At 40.9% G+C, this 27,163-nt stretch overlaps 1 protein-coding gene across 16 annotated transcripts in view; it reads right to left on the bottom strand.

Annotated features, from left to right (window-relative positions):
- Positions 1 to 27,163, bottom strand: part of LOC133616581 (ephrin type-B receptor 3-like) — a 160,716-nt gene that overhangs the window by 69,975 nt on the left and 63,578 nt on the right. The window lies entirely within an intron of this gene.

The following is a 27,163-nucleotide window of genomic DNA, read 5'->3' as shown; positions in this document are numbered from 1 at the left end:
GAGTCATCCAGACATGCCCGTGTTTCTCCTTCTTCTACATATACAGATTCTTGTGGAAATCACACATGAATACCTTACAAGAAGGCGATTGCAGCTATTTGGGATACAACACTTCTCAGACGGCATGAGAACTTTCCAATGTCCAGGTCAGCCTTGCCCAGGTGGGCATGCCGTTAAAGTGCATCTGGCAGTGGAGGCTCCTCTATGGGGTCTTGGGGCACTAGGAGGTTAACCCCTTTACTACTGTTACCCCAGGTGGCCCTTAGCAAAGGCCTAGTACCTGACTGCCCCCTAGCCAGGAATACGGTGAAAGACCTCAACGGCGGAGCAGGCGGAAGACGGTAGATTTAAGAACTACCACAACGGCTGCGATGGCGGAAGAAGGCTGCAGCAGAAAAGGCTCTCCAGTCGTCTTAAACTCCATGCCACTGGACCCTGACCCGATTCTGTCAAGGATCGTGTGGTGACTGTCTGTGCACCAGTCTCCCCACGTAAAACAAAGTCAAGCACAGGCATCCTCCATAAAGGGATACACCCCTACCAGGAGGATCGTCATACTCGTTCGAGTGACCGCCGATGATGTTGCCGACTCAACGTCTCGGTCCAGAGTACATAAAGTAACCAAAAACGAATGGGCAATGAAGGTGAAGGCAAAAGAGTGAGGAGTGTCCTGACCAGATATCTAGATCCCTAGATTGATTGATGTAAAATGTTCTTTATCACATTGTTCACGTTTCTAATAAATATTTGATTAATTTATGATCTCTCAGGTGTGGTTCACTACAATAGGACCCCACAGCACACTGGATTCCAGTTGATTGAAATACCACAACACTGGATATTGTTCAGATAAGTTACATTTAAGAATTTGTACACAAAGCAACAATAGAGGTGACTATGACGTGCGCATTTTCCGCGCATGCGCACTAGGTCGTGTTGCGCCGGCGGACGGAGGGGGGGCGGGGGTCTTAAACGCTGGCATTGTTGTGTGTGGACACGGGTAAGGTTAGGTGTGATTTACCCCTGGATCACCTTAGTGTAAACGGGGCCTCAGAGAGGTTTGCCACGTTGAAAACTGAGCCAAAGTGCGACCTTTGGATCTGCATTGTGGGTAAGACAAAGAAGCACTCTGTGTGTTTGTGTGTGGGTGTGTTTGTGTGTGTAGGTGTGAGCGGAAGATCTCCAGACGTGAGAAGGCGATCTTAGCGGGAGATCTTCAAAGAGACGCGGACCATTTTATTGCACCTCCTTGTTCACCCAATTAGCCTTAATTAGACATCCGTGTTTACACAGAAAGGGAAGAAAACAACTCTGTGTGCCATCCAGTAAAGTTTGGGCCAAATCCACAGACTTTTGCTGCATAGATGCGCTCTGAAAAAAACACATTAAGGTGGGGGAAAAAACTAAATTTCCTACTTTCTGGCTTCTTCTGCTTCTTCTTCCGGCTATGCTGTCAGCATTGTGCAAGCAGGGAAGAAGCATAATAAATGTGGAGTCTTTTATTACCTGCAGCTCCAGGCACGGCATGGTGCCATCGTTATTATCTCAACCACTGTGCTGCACTACCAGTAGTCTAACATGATGAAAGGACACTTGCTAGTTAGTGGAATGTGCGACTACTTCCTGGTCACGTGTAGAAGCATGAAGTCATGGTTATTACTCTTTATCTCTTTCCCTGTTTAATGGCTGACTAGGGCAGGGGTGTCAAACGTACGGCCTGGGGGCCGGATCAGGCCCGCGAACAGGTTTTATCCGGCCCCCGGGATGAGTAAGGATAGAAATGAACCGAAATCGTTGAATGAAAGAAGCTGCGTTTTCTAAATGTGTCCACCAGATGTCACAATAGCAATTATTTGTATATTTGTAGATGATGCTACATATGTGATGAAGCCACAACAAGCCTAGACCAGGAATGTCAAACCTACGGCCTGAGGGCCGGATCAGGCCCACAAACAGGTTTTATCCGGCCCCCGGGATGATTTTAAGTATAAAAATGAAAGAAACTGCTGTTTCTAAATGTGTCCACTAGATGTCACAATAGCAATTATTTGTATCTTTGTAGATGATGCTACATATGTAATGAAGCCTAGACCAGGAATGTCAAACGTACGGCCTGAGGGCCGGATCAGGCCCGCGAACAGGTTTTAACCGGCCCGCGGGATGAGTTTAAGGATAAAAATGAACCGAAATTGTTGAATGAAAGAAACTGCTGTTTCTAAATGTGTCCACTAGATGTCACAATAGCAATTATTTGTAGATGATGCTACATATGTAATGAAGTCTAGACCAGGAATGTCAAACATACGGCCTGAGGGCCGGATCAGGCCCACGAACAGGTTTTATCCGGCTCCCGAGATGAGTTTAAGTATAAAAATGAACCGAAATCGTTGAATGAAAGAAACTGCTGTTTCTAAATGTGTCCACTAGATGTCACAATAGCAATTATTTGTATCTTTGTAGATGATGCTACATATGTAATGAAGCCACAACAAGCCTCGACCAGTAGTGTCAAACGTACGGCCTGAGGTCTGGATCAGGCCCGCGAACAGGTTTTATCCGGCCCCCGGGATGAGTTTAAGTATACAAATGAACCGAAATCGTTGAATGAAAGAAACTGCTGTTTCTAAATGTGTCCACTAGATGTCACAATAGCAATTATTTGTATATATGTGATGAAGCCACAACAAGCCTAGACCAGTAGTGTCAAACCTACGGCCTGATGGCTGGATCAGGCCCGCGAACAGGTTTTAACCGGCCCCCGGGATGAGTTTAAGTATAAAAATTAAAGAAACTGCTGTTTCTAAATGTGTCCACTAGATGTCACAATAGCAATTATTTGTATGTTTGTAGATGATGCTACATATGTGATGAAGCCACAACAAGCCTAGACCAGGGGTGTCAAACGTACGGCCTGAGGGCCGGATCAGGCCCACAAACAGGTTGTATCCGGCCCCCGGGATGAGTTTAAGTATAAAAATGAACCGAAATCGTTGAATGAAAGAAACTGCTGTTTCTAAATGTGTCCACTAGATGTCACAATAGCAATTATTTGTATGTTTGTAGATGATGCTACATAAGTTAAAGTTAAAGTACCAATGATTGTCACACACACACTAGGTGTGGCGAGATTATTCTCTGCATTTGACCCATCACCCTTGATCACCCCCTGGGAGGTGAGGGGAGCAGTGGGCAGCAGCGGTGGCCGCGCCCGGGAATCATTTTGGTGATTTAACCCCCAATTCCAACCCTTGATGCTGAGTGCCAAGCAGGGAGGTAATGGGTCCCATTTTTATAGTCTTTGGTATGACTCGGCCGGGGTTTGAACTCACAACCTACCGATCTCAGGGCGGACACTCTAACCACTAGGCCACTGAGTAGGTATGTGATGAAGCCACAACAAGCCTAGACCAGGAGTGTCAAACGTACGGCCTGAGGGCCGGATCAGGCCCACAAACAGGTTGTATCCGGCCCCCGGGATGAGTTTAAGTATAAAAATGAACCGAAATCGTTGAATGAAAGAAACTGCTGTTTCTAAATGTGTCCACTAGATGTCACAATAGCAATTCTTTGTATCTTTGTAGTTGATGCTACATATGTAATGAAGCCACAACAAGCCTGGACCAGGAATGTCAAACGTACGGCCTGAGGGCCGGATCAGGCCCGCGAACAGGTTTTATCCAGTCCGCGGGATGAGTTAAAGTATAAAAATTAGAGAAACTGCTGTTTCTAAATGTGTCCACTAGATGTCACAATAGCAAATATTTGTATCTTTGTAGATGATGCTACATATGTGATGAAGCCACAACAAGCCTAGACCAGGAGTGTCAAAAGTGGTAAAGGAATGGCTAAATCAGGCTAGAATGAAGGTTTTAGAATGGCCTTCCCAAAGTCCTGACTTAAACGTGTGGACAATGCTGAAGAAACAAGTCCATGTCAGAAAACCAACACATTTAGCTGAACTTTACCAATTTTGTCAAGAGGAGTGGTCAAAAAATTCAACCAGAAGCTTGTGGATGGCTACCAAAAGCTCCTTATTGCAGTGAAACTTGTAACCAAATATTAACATTGCTGTATGTATACTTTTGACCCAGCAGATTTAGTCATATTTTCAGTAGACCCATAATAAATTCATAAACGAACCAAACTTCATGAATGTTTTGTCGAAATCATTGGAAACTCAAGACAGCCATGACATTATGTTCTTTACAAGTGTACGTAAACTTTTGATCGCGACTGTATATCTGAGGCTTTTAAAAAATATGTTTTTCTTCTAAAATTCCGTGGGTGCGGCTTAAATACCGGTGCGCTCTAAAGCCCGGGAAATCCGGTAAATTCAGCAATGTTAGCCCACTGTTGCGTTCAGGAGCACCAAAGGTGTCAAACATCCCTCAACCCCAACATTATCTGGTGAATTATGGCTGTAGATGTGCCATGTGCCTACAGCGGAGAATTCCTCATGAAATGCACACCCGTGTGCTCTGAGTTAGTGCTCGGGCCGTAAACGTGTGACTGCGAAGAAGAAGAGTTAAAGTGGTTTATGTGGAAAAACAAAACGTGTGTGTGTATCTTCGGCTTGGTCATCCCTCCCCGCCCCGCCCCAGTCGAAATGGTTTCTATTAGGGTTGTATGGCATACCGGTATAAGTATAGTACCGCGATACTAATTAATCATATTCGGTACTATACCGCCTCTGAAAAGTACCAGTCCCGTCATTGCTGGTTTTACGAGCAGAGGAGCATGTTCGGCAGCGCACAATCACTGAGTACTTACAAGCAGACACAGTGTGTAGACAGAAAAGGGAGAAAGGACGCATTTTGGCTTAAAAACTAACGATAAAGGTGAAGTTATAACACTGAAACGCCCTCAGGAAGAGGTGCTTTAAGACATGGCAGTGTTTTAGATACTTCTAAATCACTAATTCTGGTCTCCATGACAACAAATAAAGTATCATCCCTGCGGGACGAGGAATAGCTAAACATGCTTCACTACACACCGTAGCTCACCGGCGTCAAAATGTAAACAAACGCCGTTGGTGGATCGACACCCGACATCCACTGTGATGATAACAAGTACAATAGCGTATCAAGTCGATACTGCCATGAATATGTCGATATTTTTTGGCATCTCAACATCTTATTTCGTCTTTTTAAATGTATATTATGTTTATAAAGTCTGGGAATATGTCCCTGGACACATGATGACTTTGAATATGACCAATGTATAGGGATGTCCGATAATATCGGACTGTCGATATTATCGGACGATAAATGCTTTTAAATGTAATATCGGAAATTATCGGTATCTGTTCCAAAAAGTAAAATGTATGACTTTTTTTAAACGCCGCTGTGCACACGGACGTAGGGAGAAGTACAGAGCACCAATATACCTTAAAGGCACTGCCTTTGCGTGCCGGCCCAATCACATAATATCTACGGCTTTTCACACATAGAAGTGAATGCAAAGCATACTTGGTCAACAGCCATACAGGTCACACTGAGGATGGCTGTATAAACAACTTTAACACTGTTACAAATATGCGCCACACTGTGAACCCACACCAAACAAGAATGACAAACACATTTCGGGAGAACATCCGTACCGTAACACAACATAAACACAACAGAACAAATACCCAGAACCCCTTGCAGCACTAACTCTTCCGGTACGCTACAATATACACCCCCCACTACCGCCTCCCTACCACCTACCCGCCCAACCCCCCCCCACCTCAACCTCCTCATGCTCTCTCAGGGAGAGCATGTCCCAAATTCCAAGCTGCTGTTTTGAGGCATGTTAAAAAAAAATAATGCACTTTGTGACTTCAATAATAAATATGGCAGTGCCATGTTGGCATTTTTTTTCCATAACTTGAGTTGATTTATTTTGGAAAACCTTGTTACATTGTTTAATGCATCCAGCGGGGCATCACAACAAAATTAGGCATAATAATGTGTTAATTCCGCGCTTGTATATATTGGTATCGGTTGATATCGGAATCGGTAGTTAAGAGTTGGACAATATCGGATATCGGCAAAAAAAGCCATTTTCGGACATCTTTACCAATGTATGATCCTGTAACGACAAATTTGTGGTATAATCCAAAACTAATGTAAAGTATCAAACAAGAAAAGAATAAGTGATTATTACATTTTAACAGAAGTGTAGATAGAACATGTTAAAAGAGAAAGTAAGCCGATATTAACAATAAATGAACAAGTACATTATTAAATCATTTTTTACCACTTGTCCTTAATAATGTTGACAAAATAATAGAATGGAAAATGAAAACTACTGCATATGTCAGTAGCTAAATTAGGAGTCTTTGTTTGCTTACTTACTAATAAAAGACAAGTTGTCTAGTATGTTCACTATTTTATTTAAGGACTAAATTGCAATAAGAAACATATGTTTACATACTTGCCAACCTTGAGACCTCCGAATTCGGGAGATTGGGAGGGGTTGAGGTGGGCAGGGTTGGGGGTTTGCGGGGTTTGGTGGTAGCGGGGGGTGTATATTGTAGCGTCTCGGAAGAGTTAGAGATGTCCGATAATGGCTGTTTTGCCGATATCCAATATTCCGATATTTTCCAACTCTTAATTACCGATACATACAGTCGTGGAATTAACACATTATTATGCCTAATTTTGTTGTGATGCCCCGCTGTATTGTAGCCTCCCCGGAAGAGTTAGTGCTGCAAGGGGTTCTGGGTATTTGTTCTGTTGTGTTTATGTTGTGTTACGGTGCGGATGTTCTCCCGAAATGTGTTTGTCATTCTTGTTTGGTGTGGGTTCACAGTGTGGCGCATATTTGTAACAGTGTTAAAGTTGTTTATACGGCCACCCTAAGTGTGACCTGTATGGCTGTTGACCAATGCCTTGCATTCATTTGTGTGTGTGGAAAGTCGTAGATATTATGTGACTGGGCCGGCACGCAAAGGCAGTGCCTTTAAGGTTTATTGGCGCTCTGTACTTCTCCCTACGTCCGTGTACACAGCGGCGTTTTAAAAAGTCATACATTTTACTTTTCGAAATCGATACCGATAATTTCCGATATCACATTTTAAAGCATTTATCGGCCGATAATATCGGCAGTCCGATATTATCGGACATCTCTAGTTCATAGTATTCTATCTTTATTTGTCGTTATTTATATTTTCTGAATAAATGATGTGATGATGTTCATCAGTCAACTCATTGGTGTTAATTTTCAATCTATCACAATTAAAAAATTATATGAAAATCAAATTACAGAATGTTATTTATGTAGTTTGATCATTTTCCTCGACTGATGTACTAACATCATGTGGTTTATTTTGTACTATGTAGCATCATCTACAAAAATACAGATAATTGCTATTGCAACACTCAGTGGACACATTTGGAACAGTTTCAAAATTTTCAGGTTAATTTTTATACTTGGCAAACTCATCCTGCGAGCCGGATAACACCTGTTGGCGGTTCTGACCCGGCCCTCAGGCCGTACGTTTGGCAGTCCTGGTCTAGGCTTGTTGTGGCTTCATTTCGGTCTTTGATATTACTTATATAATATTATTAGAGCTGTCCGATAATGGCTGTTTTGCCAATATCCAATATTCCGATATTTTCCAACTCTTAATTACCGATACATACAGTCGTGGAATTAACACATTATTATGCCTAATTTTGTTGTGATGCCCCGCTGTATTGTAGCCTCCCCGGAAGAGTTAGAGCTGCAAGGGGTTCTGGGTATTTGTTATGTTGTGTTTATGTTGTGTTAAGGTGCGGATGTTCTCCCAAAATTTTTTTGTCATTATTGTTTGGTGTGGGTTCACAGTGTGGCGCATATTTGTAACGGTGTTAAAGTTGTTTATACGGCCACCCTCGGTGTGACCTGTATGCCTTGCATTCACTCACATATTATGTGACCGGGTCGGCACGCTGTTTGTATGGAGAAAAAGCGGACGTGACGACAGGTTGGAGAGGACGCTAAAGGCAGTGCCTTTAAGGCACGCCCCCAATATTATTGTCTGGGTGGAAATCGGGAGGATGGTTGTCCCGGGAGATTTTCAGGAGGGGCACTGAAATTCGGGAGTCTCCCGGGAAAATCGGGAGGGTTGGCAAGTATGTATGTTTAATGTACTATATGATTTATTTTTTTTGTTAAAATAAAGCCAATAATACAATTGTTTTGTGGTCGACTTTATTTTAAATAAAGTACCAAAAAGTACACCAGTTTGTACCAGTGAGGCCGCTGAGGAGCGGCCGTGGGAGCCAAAAGTGAACACAATGTACGCGCAGCTGTGCAAAGTCAAAAAGCCGGCATTGCTTTGTCAACCATTCTCTACGCGCTCATGCTGGAAATGCTTTAGAAAACAAAAAAACAAATCACGCAGGCAGTCCTCTTTTGTCGCTCGGTACGGCCAAAAAAAACGTGCGCCTGCTTGTGTTTTCATCTCCCGAAATGTGTCAGTGGGTATTTAGCTGCAGAACTTCCCCGTGACTCATGACGTGACGACGCCTGATTTAAAGTTACTGACAGCGGTGCAGGTAGTCGGTAAAGCTGACTCAGAGCGGTGGAAATGATACACCGCCGCTGACTATTACTATTACTATTATTATTATTATGACTGAGACGTCGGTGCGCAGTACCAAGCTTATCATTAGCTGACCTTGCTGGGTACAACAACACCCGGTGCAAAGAGGAGGTGACGACCAGGGAGAAAGAATGAGATGCGGGGAAATGAAAGGGAGATATGCAAAATGCACACCTGTGCAGTTTGACTTTGTGGTTTGGATCATTCGGGAGTGTGTACACACACACACACACACACACACACACACACACACACACACTCACACACACACACACACACACACACACACACACACACACACACACACACACACCTCCCCTCTTTCCTGATGCATCTGCTTTGTTGAAGCTCACCAGGTCTGAGCTTGTATGCATCCACGAGGGTGTGTGTTTGGGTGGAGGGAGGGAGTGGGTGTGTGTGTCGTGCAAAGCCCTGTATTGTGACCAAAAGTGGAGCGCCAATTGTATCTCAATGGGCCAAAGCGAAAGCTCTGGATGACCCTTCTCTAACCCGGCCGCTCCCTGGCGGGGTCAGTGTGCGATTCATTATTCTGTGTGTGTGGTTTTTTTTTTTTTTTTTGAATGACCCATCAGGCTTTGCAAAATTATTGTGAAAGTCCCTTGAATACCCGCAGAAGTTTGGGTCGAGGCAAGGGGTGTCAAACTCGTTTTAGACGGGGGGGGGGGGCACATGGAGAAAAATGTACTCCCAATTGAGCCGGACTGGTAAAATCACGGCACGATGACTCAAAAATAAAGACAACTTCAGGTGTTTAAAAATAGAATAAGCACATTCTAAAATTGTTAATAGAATTCTATCTTTATTTGTCGTTATTTATATTTTCTGAATAAATGATATGGTGTGGATGTGAGTGTGAATGTTGTCTGTCTATCTGTGTTGGCCCTGCGATGAGGTGGCGACTTGTCCAGGGTGTACCCCGCCTTCCGCCCGATTGTAGCTGAGATAGGCTCCAGCGCCCCCCGCGACCCCAAAGGGAATAAGCGGTAGAAAATGGATGGATGGATGGATGTTCATCAGTCAACTCATTGGTGTTGATTTTCAATCTATCACAATGAAAAAAATGATATGAAAATCCAATTACAGAATGTTATTTACCGTATTTTTCGGATTATAAATCTCTCCGGAGCATAAGTCGCACCGGCCGACAATGCATAATAAAGAAGAAAAAAAAAAACATAAGTCGCATTTTTGGGAGACATTTATTTGATAAAATCCAACACCAAGAATAGACATTTGAAAGGCAATTTAAAATAAATAAAGAATAGTGAACAACAGGCTGAATAAGTGTACGTTATATGAGGCATAAATAACCAACTGAGAACGTGCCTGGTATGTTAACGTAACATATTATGGTAAGAGTCGTTCAAATAACTATAACATATAGAACATGCTATACGTTTACCAAACAATCTGTCACTCCTAATCGCTAAATCCCATGAAATCTTCTCCCTCGGTGTCGCTTCTAAATAATATTATTTGATATTTTACGGTAATGTGTTTATAATTCCACACATAAACATAAAACTATGAAATAAAATGTATTTCTAATCCGAAAAATACGGTATGTAGTTTGATCATTTTCCTCGACCGATATGGTTTATTTTGTACGTATGTAGCATCATCTACAAAGATACAGATAATTGCTATTGCGACATCCAGTGGACACATTTGGAACAGTTTCAAAAATTTGAGGTTAATTTTTATATTTGGCAAACTCATCCCGGTGGCCGGATAAAACTTGTTGGCGGTTCTGATCCGGCCCTCAAGCCGTACATTTGACAGTCCTGGTCTAGGCTTGTTGTGGCTTCAATTTGGTCTATGATATTACTTATATAATATTATTAGAGATGTCCGATAATGGCTTTTTTGCCGATATCCAATATTCCGATATTTTCCAACTCTTAATTACCGATATATACAGTCGTGGAATTAACACATTATTATGCCTAATTTTGTTGTGATGCCTCGCTGTATTGTAGCCTCCCCGGAAGAGTTAGAGCTGCAAGGGGTTCTGGGTATTTATTCTGTTGTGTTTATGTTGTGTTACAGTGCGGATGTTCTCCCGAAATGTGTTTGTCATTCTTGTTTGTTGTGGGTTCACAGTTTGACGCATATTTGTAACAGTGTTAAAGTTGTTTATACGGCCACCCTCAGTGTGACCTGTATGGCTGTTGACCAATGCCTTGCATTCATTTGTGTGTGTGAAAAGTCGTAGATACTATGTGATTGGGCCGGCACGCAAAGGCAGTGCCTTTAAGGTTTGTTGGCGCTCTGTACACAGCGGCGTTTTAAAAAGTCATACATTTTACTTTTTGAAACTGATACCGATAATTTCCGAAATTACATTTTAAAGCATTTATCGGCCGATAATATCGGCAGTCCGATAAAGGGTCCCTAAAACTAATGTCACTGCCCAACCTATACACACTCAGTATGTATAAATGCACATAAATATGAATTATTCACTTAACTTGGTTGAAACCTAAATAAGACCAGTAGTGTCCTCAAGTCGCTTCAGGCTCCCTAAAATATCTTAAAACTCCCTACCTTGTTTTTGTTTTTATTTTTATTTTTTACCAAATAGTGCAGACAAATTTAATATAAAGATTGTGAGTCTTAACAATCATAAAACCAGTCATTATTTACTTCAATATTATGTCAAGTTTCCCTTTGCTTTTGAGTGTAAGGTAGTAATTAGCTGACTCATGTCGGATTTTTTCATTACAAGATAATAACAATCATAATAACACAGCGTTGTTATGATTATTTTTAGTGCATCTACCAGGTGTTAAGCCTCACCCTTCTTTAAAAACTAGTGACACCTGTGTTCTGAACATTGATCAAGGTTCCTTGAATGCATCACAATTATGTGCTCTGAGATGCAAAAGTGAAACTTAAACATAACTTTGTCCAATACTTCCACAAATAGATGTATTATATTTTTTACCTTTCGTGTATCAACCCTTTTTGGTTACAAATGTAGGCGATGTGTGTGAATGCATAAATATTAGTTTTTATGACGTTATGAAGTGTTCCATGCTGGTTTTGCCACCAGAAGGAATGAACCATTTTGCATTTTTTGCAAGAGGGTTGTCTAAATTAACATATCCTAATTAGATTTTTTTTTTTAAACAAACATTATTATTGAACTTTAACAGTAACATTTATTCATTTTAAATGTATTATTTCATGACCTCATATTTTATAGCTGATGGATGTAAATAAAAAAAAAAACTTTTGTCTTTACAAAAGTTGATGCAATATTGTCCGCCCTGAGATCGGTAGGTCGTGAGTTCAAACCCCAGAGTCATACCAAAGACTATAAAAAATGGGACCCATTACCTCCCTGCTTGACACTCAGCATCAAGGGTTGGAATTGGGGGTTAAATCACCAAAAATGATTCCCGGGTGCGGCCACCGCTGCTGTTCACTGCTCCCCTCACCTTTCAGGGGGTGATCACGGGTGATGGGTCAAATGCAGAGAATAATTTCGCCACACCTAGTGTGCGTGTGACAATCATTGGAACTTTAACTATGTATATTATGTATATATTCGTATATATGTTAGATTTTTTATCGCTATATTAGTCTATTTATACCTGCATTGTCCTTTCCATCCTTACACTTTCCATCATTGTAACTGAGCTACTGTGTTGAACAATTTCCCTTGTGGATCATTAAAGTTTGTCTAAGTCTAAGTCTAATATTAACGTGGCCCCCCTAGTGGTTGTGCATAGAGCACGGGTTCCTAAACTTTTTGACGTCGGAGCCCAACTTTTCCACTACAGAGGGGCCACGGGCACACTCAAATATTGACACTGACTTAGTAATCCTGCTCTTATTTTAATTATATTCAATAATTATATTTAAGCAACTTACAGTTTGAAGCCTTGTCAAATTATATAAAAACATGTGTCGACCACAAATATTATTATCGAGGACTAGGTAAGGTTGTTCAGAAAAATAAATACTAACCAAATATACTTTAGAAGTTGCGTTTTGTTAAATGAAAATAAAAAAAATGTAATGAATATGTTTAAATAAACTGTCAATAAAATAAAAGTGCAAATAAAAATACAGCTTCACCACTTTAGTCATAATTCTTGCGCTTAAGTAATGTCTATGACTTTGGCTCCAGACTTCTTCTGTTTGTTTGATATTGTCATTACTGTCACAAGTGGTGGAAATGTGTATTACAACTGAGCACCGCTGCAGACCATTAACATAATAGAGAAAAATAATAATCCATCCATCCATTTTCTACCGCTTATTCCTGTCGAAACATAATTTTTTGGCAGCCCTCTCGAGGCCACTTGCGGCCCAACAATGGGCAACAATTGGCCCTATGTCTCTGAAACTTATTCCACCGGCCGACATTGGCTGTATGGCGTGATACCGTCCAAAACTTGTTTGTCAGCATGCCCATATTTGGTGAGTCGAAGTCAAATGTAAAATTGTGATTTATTTACAAAAGCCGGTGCAATATTCATGCGGCCCCCCCTAGTGGTTGTGCTCCTAAACAACCACATAAAGTAGGGGTTCCTAACCTTTTTGACGTCGGAGCCCAACTTTTCCCCTACAGAGGGCCCACTCAAATATTGACACTGACTTATTTATTTTAATTATATTCAATATTTATATTTAACCAACTTACAGTTTGAAGCCTTGTCAAATGATATAAAAATATGTGTTGACCACAAATATTAATTATCGAGGGCTAGGTAAGGTTGTTCGGAAAAATAAATACTAACCAAATATACTTTATAAGACGTTGTGTTGTGTTAAATAAAAAAATATATAATAATGAATATGTTTAAATAAACTGTCAATAAAATAAAAGTGCAAATGAAAATACAGCTTCCCCACTTTAGTCATAATTCTTGCGCTTAAGAAACATCTTTGACTTATTTGTTTGATATTGTCATTACTGTCACAAGTGGTGGAAATGTGTATTACAACTGAGCACCATGCTAAGAAACAGAATGTTTTTGGCAGCCCTCTCAAGGCCGACATTGGCTGTGTGGAGTGATACCTTCCAAAACTATTTTGTCAGCATGCCCATATTTGGTGAGTCCAAGTCAAATGTAAAATAGAGCAGAACCAGAAGGACAGGTTGAAGGGAAAAAACAAGTCTAATGTCAATATGATACCCCCCCCCCCCCCCCCCCCCCCCGTACACAGAACATGCATCTGTTTGCCTTTTAGATTTTTCTCACTTCACTAAACTTTTTCCAATTAGGTGGAGGAACTGTAGCTTTGAGGAGCCGGAAAAGCAAACAAAGTAAATCAGGCGAATGATCAAGCAGAAGCGTCGGTGGAAAACAAACACACTTACACTACATTGCTAACCCAAACTCCTTTCCGTTGACTTCCTTTCTGCTATTTGCTGATCTCTAAGGCCCCGTTTACACTAATTTTATCCAGGGTAATTCTCACCTAACCTTATCCGTGTCCACACACACAACAATGACACCGTTCAGATGCATTTCCAACGATAAAGTCAAAGAAATCTGCCGCCAGACCCCCATTGAATCTGCCGGAGTGTGTGAGCAATTCAGGGACAAAGTGCCTCGGTAGCACGGCAAGCAATGGCGGCAGTTTGTTCCCGCAGACGAGCGAGCTAAACCCCCTATCGACCCTAGCTTCCCTGGCCTGCTGACATCAACTCCAAAACTGGACAGATCAGCTTTCAGGAAAAGAGCGCGGATGAGGGTATGTCTACAGAATATATTAATTGATAAAAATTGGGCTGTCTGCACTCTCAAAGTGCATGTTGTTGCCAAATGTATTCCATATGCTGTAAACCTAGTTCATAGTTGTTAGTTTCCTTTAATGCCAAACAAACACATACCAATCGTTGGTTAGAAGGCGATCGCCGAATTCGTCCTCGCTTTCTCCCGTGTCGCTGGCTGTCGTGTCGTTTTCGTCGGTTTCGCTTGCATACGGTTCAAACCGATATGGCTCAATAGCTTCAGTTTCTTCTTCAATTTCGTTTTCGCTACCTGCCACCACACTACAACCATCCGTTTCAATACATGCGTAATCTGTTGAATCGCTTAAGCCGCTGAAATCCGAGTCTGAATCCAAGCTAATGTCGCTATAGCTTGCTGTTCTTTCCGCCATGTTTGTTTGTGTTGGCATCACTGTGTGACGTCACAGGAAAATGGACGTGTGGTTAAAATCAGGCACTTTGAAGCTTGTTTTAGGGATTTTGCGTGATCGGTAACATTTTGAAAAAAACTTCGAAAAATATAATAAGTATTTCTTATATATATATATATATATATATATATATATATATATATATATATATATATATATATACGGAATACTTGACTTAGTATTTCGTCAAGTATTTCGTATATATATATATATATATATATATATATATATATATATATATATATATATATATATATATAAATAAAATACTTGACTTGGTGAATTCTAGCTGTAAATATACTCCTCCCCTCTTAACCACACCCCCCGCCCCCGCCCCCCGGCCCCTCACCTCCCGAAATCGGAGGTCTCAAGGTTGGCAAGTATGGCTTAGGCTAAAAAACAATATTCGTTTAAGTTGTTAAACGACTTAGTGTAGACATGGCCTTAGACTTTTGTCACTTCACTTAAAGCGTTTATGTGAACTGACAGATGGAGTAGTAGTAGCTTTTTAGGAGCCGGAAAAGCAAACAAAGTAAATCAGGCGAATGATAAAGCCGAAGCAAACACACTTACACTACTTTGCAAACCCGACCTCCTTTCCATTGACTTCCGTTCTGCTATTTGCTGATTTAAGTGCGTTTGCGTGATCGATGTCACTCGGAGCACACATAAGAATGTTGTATCCTTCAAATAGTCTATTCAATTAGCATGTCTGTGTTTGAGTAACACGGGGAGTGCTTTGGCAAAAGCATTATTTATGATTGAGGTCAAACGCACCTGGGATTAGCATCACAAACACGGCCGTGACATTTGTCTTCTCAGCATGCCCTGATTGTGTGAGGGGAAAAAAACAAACAAAAAAAACAACCGGAATGCTTGCAGAGATCACAAAAAGGCAGGAGTGTGCACACTCGTACACACACACATGTATTTTAGGGTACATGCAAAAGCAACCCCTTCACCCCCACTTTAATCCCGTAATGACAGGGCAGGTCTAATAACAGGGGAGCATCCATCCCTATGGCCGCGTACACACGCAACACCCGGAGCTTCTTAGAATGTCTTTGTTCAAACAAGAACTTCTTGAAAGAAAATATAAATACTATAAAGGTTTACAAAAAAAACAGCACAGGTACACTGCAAAAACTGAAATCTAAGTAAGATTGAATATCTCAAATAAGGGTGAGATTTGCTTATTTTCTGTCTGATAAGATAATTCTTCTCACTAAGCAGATTTTATGTTAGAGTGTTTTACTTGTTTTAAGGGTTTTGGTCCTAAATGATCTCAGTAGGATATTACAGCTTGTTGCTGAGATGTGATGACCTATATTGAGTAAAACATGCTTGAAACTAGAATATCAACTGTTGCAAAGCTGTGTCATCAACACTCACAAGTATAAAACTGCTTTTTTGAAAGTAAGAATGTCTTACTTCAAGCATGAAAAAAAAAAATCATGACTTTGACACAATTGGGTCTCATAATTAAAACAGATGACAGCCAAATGGACTTTGCTGTTTTATTTTCAATGAAACAATAGAAAATAGGTACTCATATAGTAGTACAGTCGGCACAGTACAGTAAACTGACAGTTAATATTTAAACATTTAACATGTGACATTTCAAACAATTTTGAACAGAAATAGTTCATGAACATTCAGATAAATTATTCAAAATTACAATAAAAAATAAATAAATAAATAAATATATATATACACCGTATTTTCCGCACTATAAGGCGCACCGGATTATAAGGCGCACCTTCAATGAATGGCCTATTTTAAAACTTTGTTCATTTATAAGGCGCACCGCATTATAAGGCGCATAGAATAGACGCTACAGTAGAGGCTGGGGTTACGTTATGCATCCCGTAGTTGCGAGACCTGTTGTGGCTCAATATTGGTCCATATATAAGGTGCACCGGATTATAAGGCGCACTGTCAGCTTTTGAGAAAATTGGAGGTTTTTAGGTGCGCCTTATAGTGCGGAAAATACGGTATATATATATATATATATATATATATATATATATATATATATATATATATATATATATATATTCCTTGCGCACTAATTGACCGAAAGAGCAGGCACTTGGTGCGATGATGTCATGTTATCGATGGGAAAATGCAATAAATGTAATGCCGAGCGCATACAATTATGTCAAGATAATGGCACTAGCATTTACTTAATTTAAGAATATTTTTCAACATATTGAGAAAAAAGGTCTCAGATTTGTTTTTTCTACCAAGAAAAGTGCACTTGTTATTAGTGAGAATATACTTATTTTAAGGTATTTCCGGGTTCATTGAGGTTAGCTAATTTGACTTGTTTTAGAAAGTCTTGACAAGCCAAATTCTCTTGTTCTATTAGCAGATCATTTTGTTTAGTTCAAGTAAAATACCCCTAATTTTTGTATTTTTTTTTTCTTGTTTTTGAACACTGACTTTTTGCAGTGTATTGCTACCATCTTGGATGTTTCAGCAAAAGCACACTTTTTTTTTTTCTTTTTTTCTTTTAACATGGACAATCCAAATGACTTACTTAGATGCTTATTTAGTCTTTAAATGTCTTTCCGGAAAGAAAAACACGATAAATCATCACTCTGGGTGGAGTTTTGTCTAACAATCAGTGACCTAAATCAAAGTTTGGCCATTGAAAAAAAAGCTCGGAAAATTATACAGCAAAAAGTCTCAAGCCACCATTATTTTTTATCGTTTAATGTCTGTTTGCAGGAGTAATTCCACCATATGAGTCACTATGGCATCAATGGAACAGCCCATCTAGAACTTTCTGCCTGTCTGGTTTTTCCTTGACGACCTCAGGGGTGTCCAAAGGGGGGGGGGGGTATATTGTAGCGTCCCGGAAGAGTTAGTGCTGCAAAGGATTCTGGGTATTTGTTCTGTTGTGTTTATGTTGTGCTACGGTGCGGATGTTCTCCCGAAATGCGTTTGTCATTCTTGTTTGGTGTGGGTTCACAGTGTGGCGCATATTTGTAACAGTGTTAAAGTTGTTTATACAGCCACCCTCAGTGTGACCTGTATGGCTGTTCCGGGAAAATCGGGAGGGTTGGCATGTATGACTGGGAGACGCAACTGCTCTGTACTTCTCCCTACGTCCGTGTACCACTCCGTACAGCGGCGCTTTAAAAAGTCATACATTTTACTTTTTGAAACCGATAATTTCCGATATTACATTTTAAAGCATTTATCGGCCGGTAATATCGGCAGTCCGATGTTATCGGATATCTGTAATATCAACACAATATTTAAACTAGTTCCTTATTCTCTTTTAGTACATACAATTTTGGGAGAAAAAATATTTACCTCATAAATAATCTTAGAGGAGCAACTCCACACTGTGTTTGGAGAGACACAACGATCTGCTAGCCACTTGTCACCGGGGTCTAAAAATAAAGTGTCGGTGTTTTTTCACAAAAATCGACCAGGCACACCCTCTGCAAGAACTCGCCACGTTGGTTTTTGCTCACCCGTGGTCAGCTTTTGCCGCACCGGTGCCCCACCAATTTTGTCTGGTTTCAAAAAAAGCACCTCTTGAGGTGACGCCATCGGCCGCCCTACGGTTTTACGTTCATTCGTCATTGAAAGAAGCAGTTTGAAGTTAATTTTCGAGAGGGTTACAACACGCCGACGGTGCTGATTCGTCGGAAACGGCCCTCGTTTTCCCTTTGAACCGACTCGACATGATTAAATGATGAAGGTTGCGAAATGAGGCAGGAAAAGAAGTCTTATGAAGGGCCTTTTTTAAAACCCATAATGACTCTTTCGCTGCGATCCTTCCCTCCGGACCTTCCCCCCCTCCCCTCCTCCTCCTTAGCTTAATTATCTTCCCTCCGACCTTTTTTTTCTTTTTCTTTTCCCACCGACGTGCTTTTGTGGCGTTGCTCCGCAGTCAAACACAACGAGCACATGGCAACCTGGCAACCTGGCGTGGGGCGGCCACTCCATTAAAAAAATACTGCGGGTTGCCAAACACTCGAGCCTCTGTTTGGACACAGAAACGGCGAAATGTGTCAACACGGCGTGCGAGGACCCCGCGCTCGACTTATTAGCGCTATTAGCCTGATTGCTTTGTGCGCCATCTTTGTTGGCTCGCCTTTTGTCGCCGGCAGAGGAGCGGCGGCGTAGAAAGAGGAAGAGGAGGGACAAAAAGGGAGCGGGAGGAGAGCGGCTATTGAAATTCAAATTGTTCAGGCAGCCTTTTTTTGCCTTTGTACGGGGCCAGAGAGCCATGATTAGGAGAAGTCCATCCCCCCAAGAACCCTTATTTTTTTGGCAAGACCTCCCTTTTAGCACACGCACACACACACACACACACACACACACACACTGGTTATCATGTGGAATGGGGACCAAGTTTTTGATCCTCACTTGTGGGGACCACCCTTTCAACAGATTGTGGAGGCATAAAGAAAGCGATGGACAGGACCGACTTTGAGGGCTCATAAAATCCAAACCGGAGCAGTAATTAAAACTCTTTCAACAAATTTTAATCAGAAGGGTTCAATCTCTCTCCTGTGCTAATTTGAAGCCGACACGACAAACGCGCTCGGAGGAGATAATGTTTGAAAAAAGGTGACTGTTTTTACTCAACTTTTGTTTTGAAGGGGGAATTGCAAACGTCCTGTTGATTTTTGCTGGGGGTTGTGAGTGAATCTAGGTCTAAGTGAGACCTACATAGAGGTTTTTGTTTCATGTCTCTACCACATTCCTACTGGGAGTTACAGGCAGTTTTGTTTGTGTTTTCTTCCTAGGGGGCGCTAGAGCGCAATTTTGAGTTTTGGGGTTTGGTTTTTTGATTAGATCGCAATTGTCACCAGTCCTGATGTGTGTGTCCAATTTGGTGAGTTTTGAAGCATGTTAAGGGGGTCAACTTACAGCTCAAAGAGGCGGCGGCGGTATAATAATAATACAATTCTAGAAATACAATAGGGTCCTCTGTCCCAAAGGGACTCGTCCCTAATAATAGATTTTATTTGTAAAAAGCACTTTACATTGAGCAAACAACCTCAGAGTGCTACAGTGTATTGAAAAAAAAAAAGAATAATAAAAAGATAATAAAAAAAAAAAAGAATAATACAACCTAGAACAGCCTAATAGCTAGAACTAGTATGCATATATCTATAAAAAGGCCTTTTTTTAAAAAATAAGGGTTTTTAAGCCTTTTTTAAAAGCATCCACAGTCCGTGGTGCCCTAAGGTGGTCAGGGAGCGAATTCCACAGACTGGGAGCGGCGGAGCAGAAAGCCCGGTCTCCCATAGTTCCTAGCTTTGTCCTCGGAGGTTGGAGGAGGTTAGCCTGTCCGGAGCAAAGGTGTCATGTGGAGGATTTGGGGGTGAGTAGTTCTTTGAGGTAGAGGGGGGGGGGGGGGGGGGCATTTCCATGGAGCCACTGGTGGGTTAGTAGGGAGACTTTGTATTCAACCCTGAGTGGAACAGGAAGCCAGTGAAGGGATTTGAGAACTGGTGTGATATGGTCGTATTTCCGCACTCTCATCAGGATCCTAGCAGCACTATTCTGTATGTATTGCAGCTTCTGGATGCTGTGCAAATGTCTCACACTCAAACTTAACATGTTTTATGGGCCAAAGCTTAAAAATCACTTAGGCATCTTCAGAATGGATCTGAAAAGGTTTCCCTTTAGGGGACCTGTTTTTTTGTCCCCATACCGTTAGAGGTCCCCTAAAGGTGACTGTGTAAACAGAGTGATGTCCCCATTAAGTAAGCATTGCCAGAACACACACACACACACACACACACACACACACACACACACACACACACGCACACACGGTAATTGGTCGCTGCGACATGGGCAGGCCAAGGAGGTGATTCCTCTATGGAATTCCGGAACAGACTTGCCTTCCATGACAAATGACCCCCCCCCCCCCCCCCGAACGCACACACTTCACCCCACTCGCACTCTGTCAGTCACACCACAATGGCTGTCACACAACACATTTGCCTTGTGTGTGTGTGTGTGTGTGTGTGTGTGTGTGTGTGTGTGTGTGTGTGTGTGTGTGTGTGTGTGTGTGTGTGTGTGTGCTAACAGGGCTGCACTCCCCAAGTCAAGCAAATAGCTTTTGCCTTTTTTGTCTCCATTTTTTTTTTTTTTTTTTTGTCTCCATTTTTTTTTTTTTTTTTTTAATCTTCTCGGAGAAATCTGATGAACTGTCTCTGGCCTTTTGCCCTTTGTCAAGAGTAGTGTTGTCCCGATACCAATATTTTGGTATTGGGACAAATTAACAAAATTATTTTGATTCTTTTCGAGACTTTTTCTAAATAAAGGGGACCACAATAAAATTGCATTATTGGCTTTATTTTAACAAAAAAATCTTAGGGTACATTAAACATATGTTTCTTATTGCAGTCAAAGGGGAACATTATCACCAGACCTATGTAAGCGTCAATATATACCTTGATGTTGCAGAAAAAAGACCATATATTTTTTTAACCGATTTCCGAACTCTAAATGGGTGAATTTTGGTGAATTAAACGCCTTTCTATTATTCGCTCTCGGAGCATCGGGAAGCAATCCGCCATTTTCTCACTTTCGTCGGTGTGTTGTCGGAGGGTGTAACAACACGAACAGGGACGGATTCAAGTTGCACCAGTGGCCCAAAGATGCGAAAGTGGCAAGAAATTGGACGAAATTTGTTCAAATACGAGGGTGTGGGGAAAGCCGACGAAATGGTCAGTCGTTTGTTCCGCACACTTTACCGACGAAAGCTATGCTACGACAGAGATGGCAAGAATGTGTGGATATCCTGCGACACTCAAAGCAGATGCTGACATCAACTCCAAAACTGGACGGATCAGCTTTCAGGAAAAGAGAGCGGATGAGGGTATGTCTACAGAATATATTAATTGATGAAAACTTTATTCATTACTCGCGGTTTTACGTAAATTATTATACATAAACTGTGTTTACCAATAATTTAGCTTAAAAACTTTTTTTTTTTTTCAATCATTCCAGTACATTCGGGTAGTCTTGTGTAATGCAGTATTTTGTGTCTATTTAGGTATGGTTAACCTGAGTGCTGAAATCGTGGAAAAATATATGTTCTTAGCGCGCCTGAAATGGGCTGTCTGCACTCTCAAAGTGCATGTTGTTGCCAAATGTATTTCATATGCTGTAAACCTAGTTCATAGTTGTTAGTTTCCTTTAATGCCAAACAAACACATACCAATCGTTGGTTAGAAGGCGATCGCCGAATTGGTCCTCGCTTTCTCCCGTGTCGCTGGCTGTCGTGTCGTTTTCGTCGGTTTCGCTTGCATACGGTTCAAACCGATATGGCTCAATAGCTTCAGTTTCTTCTTCAATTTCGTTTTCGCTACCTGCCTCCACACTACAACCATCCGTTTCAATACATGCGTAATCTGTTGAATCGCTTAAGCCGCTGAAATCCGAGTCTGAATCCGAGCTAATGTCGCTATAGCTTGCTGTTCTATCCGCCATGTTTGTTTGTATTGGCATCACTGTGTGACGTCACAGGAAAATGGACGGGTGTATATAACGATGGTTAAAATCAGGCACTTTGAAGCTTTTTTTAGGGATATTGCGTGATGGGTAAAATTTTGAAAAAAACTTCGAAAAATAAAATAAGCCACTGGGAACTGATTTTTAATGGTTTTAACCCTTCTGAAATTGTTATAATGTATTCCTTTAAGTCCTTAAATAAAATAGTGAACATACAAGACAACTTGTCTTTTAGTAGTAAGTAAACAAACAAAGGCTCTTAATTTAGCTGCTGACGTTTGCAGTATTTTTAATTTTCCATTCTATTATTTTCTCAAAATTATTAAGGACAAGCGGTAGAAAATTATTTAATGAATCTACTTGTTCATTTACTGTTAATATCTGCTTACTTTCTTTTTTAACATGTTCTATCTACCCTTCTCTTAAAATGTAATCACTTATTCTTCTGTTGTTTGATACTTTACATTAGTTTTGGATGATACCACAAATTTGGGTATCAAGTCGTTACAGGATCATACATTGGTCATATTCAAAGTCCTCATGTGTCCAGGGACATATTTCCTGAGTTTATAAACATAATATTAATTTTAAAAAACGAAAGAAGATTATCGACATAATCATTGTAGTATCGACTAGATATGCTCCTGTACTTGGTATCATTACAGTGGATGTCAGGTGTAGATCCACCAATGGCGTTTGTTTACATTTTGACGCCGGTGAGCTACGGTGTGTAGTGAAGCATGTTTAGCTATTCCTCGTCCTGCAGGGATGATACTTGTAAGAAACATACTTTATTTGTCGCCATGGAGGCGAGGATTAGTGATTTGGACGTTAGCCTCTAGCTAGCTAGCCACGTCTTAAAGCACCTCTTCCTGAGGGCGTTTCAGTGTTATAACGTCACCTTTATCGTTAGTTTTTAAGCCAAAATGCGTCCGTTCTCCCTTTTCTGTCTACACACTGTGTCTGCTTGTAAGTACTCTGTGATTGTGCGCTGCCGAACATGCTTGTCTGCTCGTAAAACCAGCAATGACACGACGTGACGATACGGGTGCGGTACCGGTACTTTTCAGAGGCGGTATAGTACCCAAGATGATTCATTTGTATCGCGGTGCTATACTAATACCGGTATACCGTACAACCCTTGTCATTATTTGCTCCCTCGTCAAGCCCGTCGCTGCTCGACTCGCAACAACGTCCCTGCCTTTGGGTTTTTTTCTCTCGAGGTAATTTGTGACATGTCGTCATGATAAATAAAGCAAACGCAAATTCAATTTCCCGCTGGAGGCTTTGTGCTTGCACTGCAGTTGCAGTAGAAAAAGAGTAGGGGGCTTTGATCGCTGCTAGGGGGATGCTAGATGTGTGTGTGTGTGTGTGTGTGTGTGTGTGTGTGTGTGTGTGTGTGTGTGTGTGTGTGTGTTCTGGCAATGCTTACTTAATGGGGACATCACTCTGTTTACACAGTCACCTTTAGGGGACCTCTGACGGTATGGGGACACAAAAACAGGTCCCCTAAAGGGACACCTTTTTTAAATGATGGTCAGATCCATTCTGAAGATGCCTAAGTGATTTTTAAGCTTTGGCCCATAAAACATCAATAGTACTGTGATTCTGTATGGTATCCATCCTTAGTTAAAACTAATATATTTTTTCCAAAAACAAAATCTGGTTTAATGTTCCTTAGGATGACATTTTCATACAGCATGATTATAAAACATTATTACCTTAAAGCAGACCTGGGCAAATTAAGGCCCGGGGGCCACATGTTGAGCTTTTCAATCTGGCCCGCCGGACATTCCCAAATATTTTTTTTAGATTTTTAAGATGTAAAGTATAGCTGCCATTGTGATGTGCAGTGATGTTTTCTAATGACCGTAAGTCTTGAACTATGCAAAGTATTTCAATGGTTGGAATCTGCGCTTATGGATAATATACCAGTTACTATGGTAATCTAATTAGTTATTATGGTAATCCAATTAGTTACAATGGTCATCTAATTAGTTACTATGGTAATCTACATCACAGCAGCTCAGACGAGGCACCAAGCAGTGTGGGCGGGAAGCGTTTCCATAGACGCGGAAGGAGATTTTCACAACAACGTTCTAAAGCTTAGTGATGTATAGAATAGAATAGAAAGTACTTTATTGGTACCCTGGGGGAAATTCAGCAAATATCAGATTGTAGGTTGGTTTATTTTGTACCCTTCGCGTTCATATTTCACTGTTTGTTGCATGTTTGTTGCGTTTCACTTGATTGTAAAATATGTCGATCGAAAGGGGGTGTGCCGTTCATATGTCGTCAATATTCAGTGTTTTATCGTTCATAGAAAAAAGTAAAATTCCATTACGTTTTTTTAAGGCGGTCTGTCATAACGTTTTTAAGCATTCAATCAGACATTATTGTGAGGTTTTGTATTAGTGCTCCTAAAAATAGATGTACCAGCCCCCAGACACATTTTGTTTCTCTAAATGTGGCCCCCGAGTCAAAATAATTGCCCAGGGCTGCCTTAAAGTATGATTCACATACAGAATTGTCCATCGTTCTATATATGGTAGTTGGAGTTGCAGACAACTTCATTACTGCTAAATAGCAGTTTTCAGTAATGCCACAAAAGATGCAGGATTTGCTTTAACATTTAAGTGGTGAAACTTCCTATAAGAGGACAGCTGTAGTGCTGTATTCTGACCATCATGTCATATTTCATTTGAACTTGTTTTTTGTTTTTTTTAAATGGTCCTCAGTAGTCACGTACAAATGTGTGTGAATTATGCAAAATTATTTAAATTTGGTCCCCATGAACCATATTAACTCTTTTTTCCCCCAGGGTCCCCAGTAAGAATGATCAGTGTCATGACTTGGTCCCGGGGTTTAGTTTTTCTCGAAGGCAACGGAAAGTTGGCTCGGGCGAGACGGGAATTAAGATACATTTTTATTTAAACACTATAAATACAAAACAAGGAAGTAAACAAAAGGCAAGCACAATGGCGGAGAACAAACTATGAAACCAAACACATGCACAAAGGCAAAAACTATGAACAACAAAAAACACTAACTGTGGCTTAATAAACAAAAACTTACTTGGCATGGAACCGGCATGAAAAAAGAGCAGCAAGGATCATAAGGGTGTGGAGAGTGTGCAGAAGCATAAATGTGGGGATCTCACCAGAAAGACAAACTGAAAAGACTGAACTTAAATACTTCAGACATGATTAACGAAAACAGGTGCGTGACGTGACAGGTGAAAACTAATGGGTTGCTATGGTGACAAACAAGAGTGCATAATGAGTCCAAACGTGGAACAGGTGAAACTAATGGGTAATCATGGAAACAAGACAAGGGAGTGAAAAGCCAGAAACTAAAGAGTCCAATAACTAAACAAAACATGACTTAAAACAAAACATGATTACACAGACATGACAATCAGCACATTACTTCATCAATCCAGAGATTTAAAGAAGTGTATGATCTAACTGCACTGCAAAAACTGAAATCTAAGTAAGATTAAATATCTCAAATAAGGGTGATATTTGCTTATTTTCTGTCTGATAAGATAATTCTTCTCACTAAGCAGATTTTATGTTAGTGTTTTACTTGTTTTAAGGGTTTTGGTCCTAAATGATCTCAGTAAGATATTACAGCGTGTTGCTGAGATTTTATGATCCATATTGAGTAGAACATGCTTGAAACTATTTTTGTCCAAATGTCCAAAACACACCCAGCAATGGTGCACGGGAAGAAGAGGGGAAAAGGCGGCCAAAATGGTCAAAAGTCCCTATTGTGTCCAAAATACCTCCCCGGGTTCCAGTCCCACGAGTCCCGCCGCCGGCCGCACAAGTCCAGGGATGCAAAAAAATGTCCAAAACGCACCCAGCAAAGTCCCACGGGAAGTGGGGGAGAAACGTGAGAAAAGTCGGCAAAAGTCCCCAAAAATGTTCAAAATACCTACCCAGGTTCGAGTCCCACAAGTCCCGCCGCCGGCCGCGCAAGTCCCGGGATGCCCAAAATGTCCATAACACACCCAGCCGAGTCCCACGGGGACGGGGGATAAAAGTGGGAAAAGTCGGCAAAAGTCCCAAAAATGTTCTAAATACCTACCCAGGTTGGAGTCCCACATGGAGTACCACACGTCTTAAGACTTGTGGCACTCAAACCCGGGTGGGATTTTTGAACATTTTACCGACTTTTCTCACTTTTCTCCCCGCCTTCCCGTGGGACTTTGCTGGGCGCGTTTTGGACATTTTGGGCATCCCGGCCGGCGGCGGGACTTGTGGGACTCGAACCTGAGTAGGTATTACGAAAAATTTTGGGACTTTTGCCGACTTTTCCAACTTTTATCCCCCCTCCCAGTGGGACTCGGCTGGTTGTGGTATGGACATGTTGGGCTTCCCGGGACTTGCGCGGCCATACATAAGATTTTATGTTAGAGTGTTTTACTTGTTTTAAGAGGTCCTAAATGATCTCAGTAAGATATTACAGCTTGTTGCTGAGATTTTATTACCTATATTGAGTAAAACATTCTTGAAACTAGAATATTTATTGATTCCTGAAGGAATCAATAAAGTACTATCTATCAATCAAGTGTTGCAAAGCTGTGTCATCAACACTCACAAGTATAAAACTACTTTTTTAAAGTAATCATTTCTTATTTCAAGCATGTAAAAAAAAAAAATCATGACTTTGACACAATTGTGCCTAATAATTAAAACAGATGACAGCCAAATGGACTTTGCTGTTTTATTTTCAATGAAACAATAGAAAAAAACGTCCTCATATAGTAGTACACTTGTTATTAGTGAGAATATACTTATTTTAAGGTATTTTTGGGTTCATTGAAGTTAGCTAATTTTACTTGTTTTGGAAAGTCTTGACAAACCAAATTTTCTTGTTCTATTGGCAGATAATTTTGCTTAGTTC

The sequence above is a fragment of the Nerophis lumbriciformis genome, linkage group LG14, assembly GCF_033978685.3.
Source record: "Nerophis lumbriciformis linkage group LG14, RoL_Nlum_v2.1, whole genome shotgun sequence".
Classification (NCBI taxonomy): domain Eukaryota; kingdom Metazoa; phylum Chordata; class Actinopteri; order Syngnathiformes; family Syngnathidae; genus Nerophis; species Nerophis lumbriciformis.
This window is presented reverse-complemented; position numbering and strand designations above follow the sequence as displayed.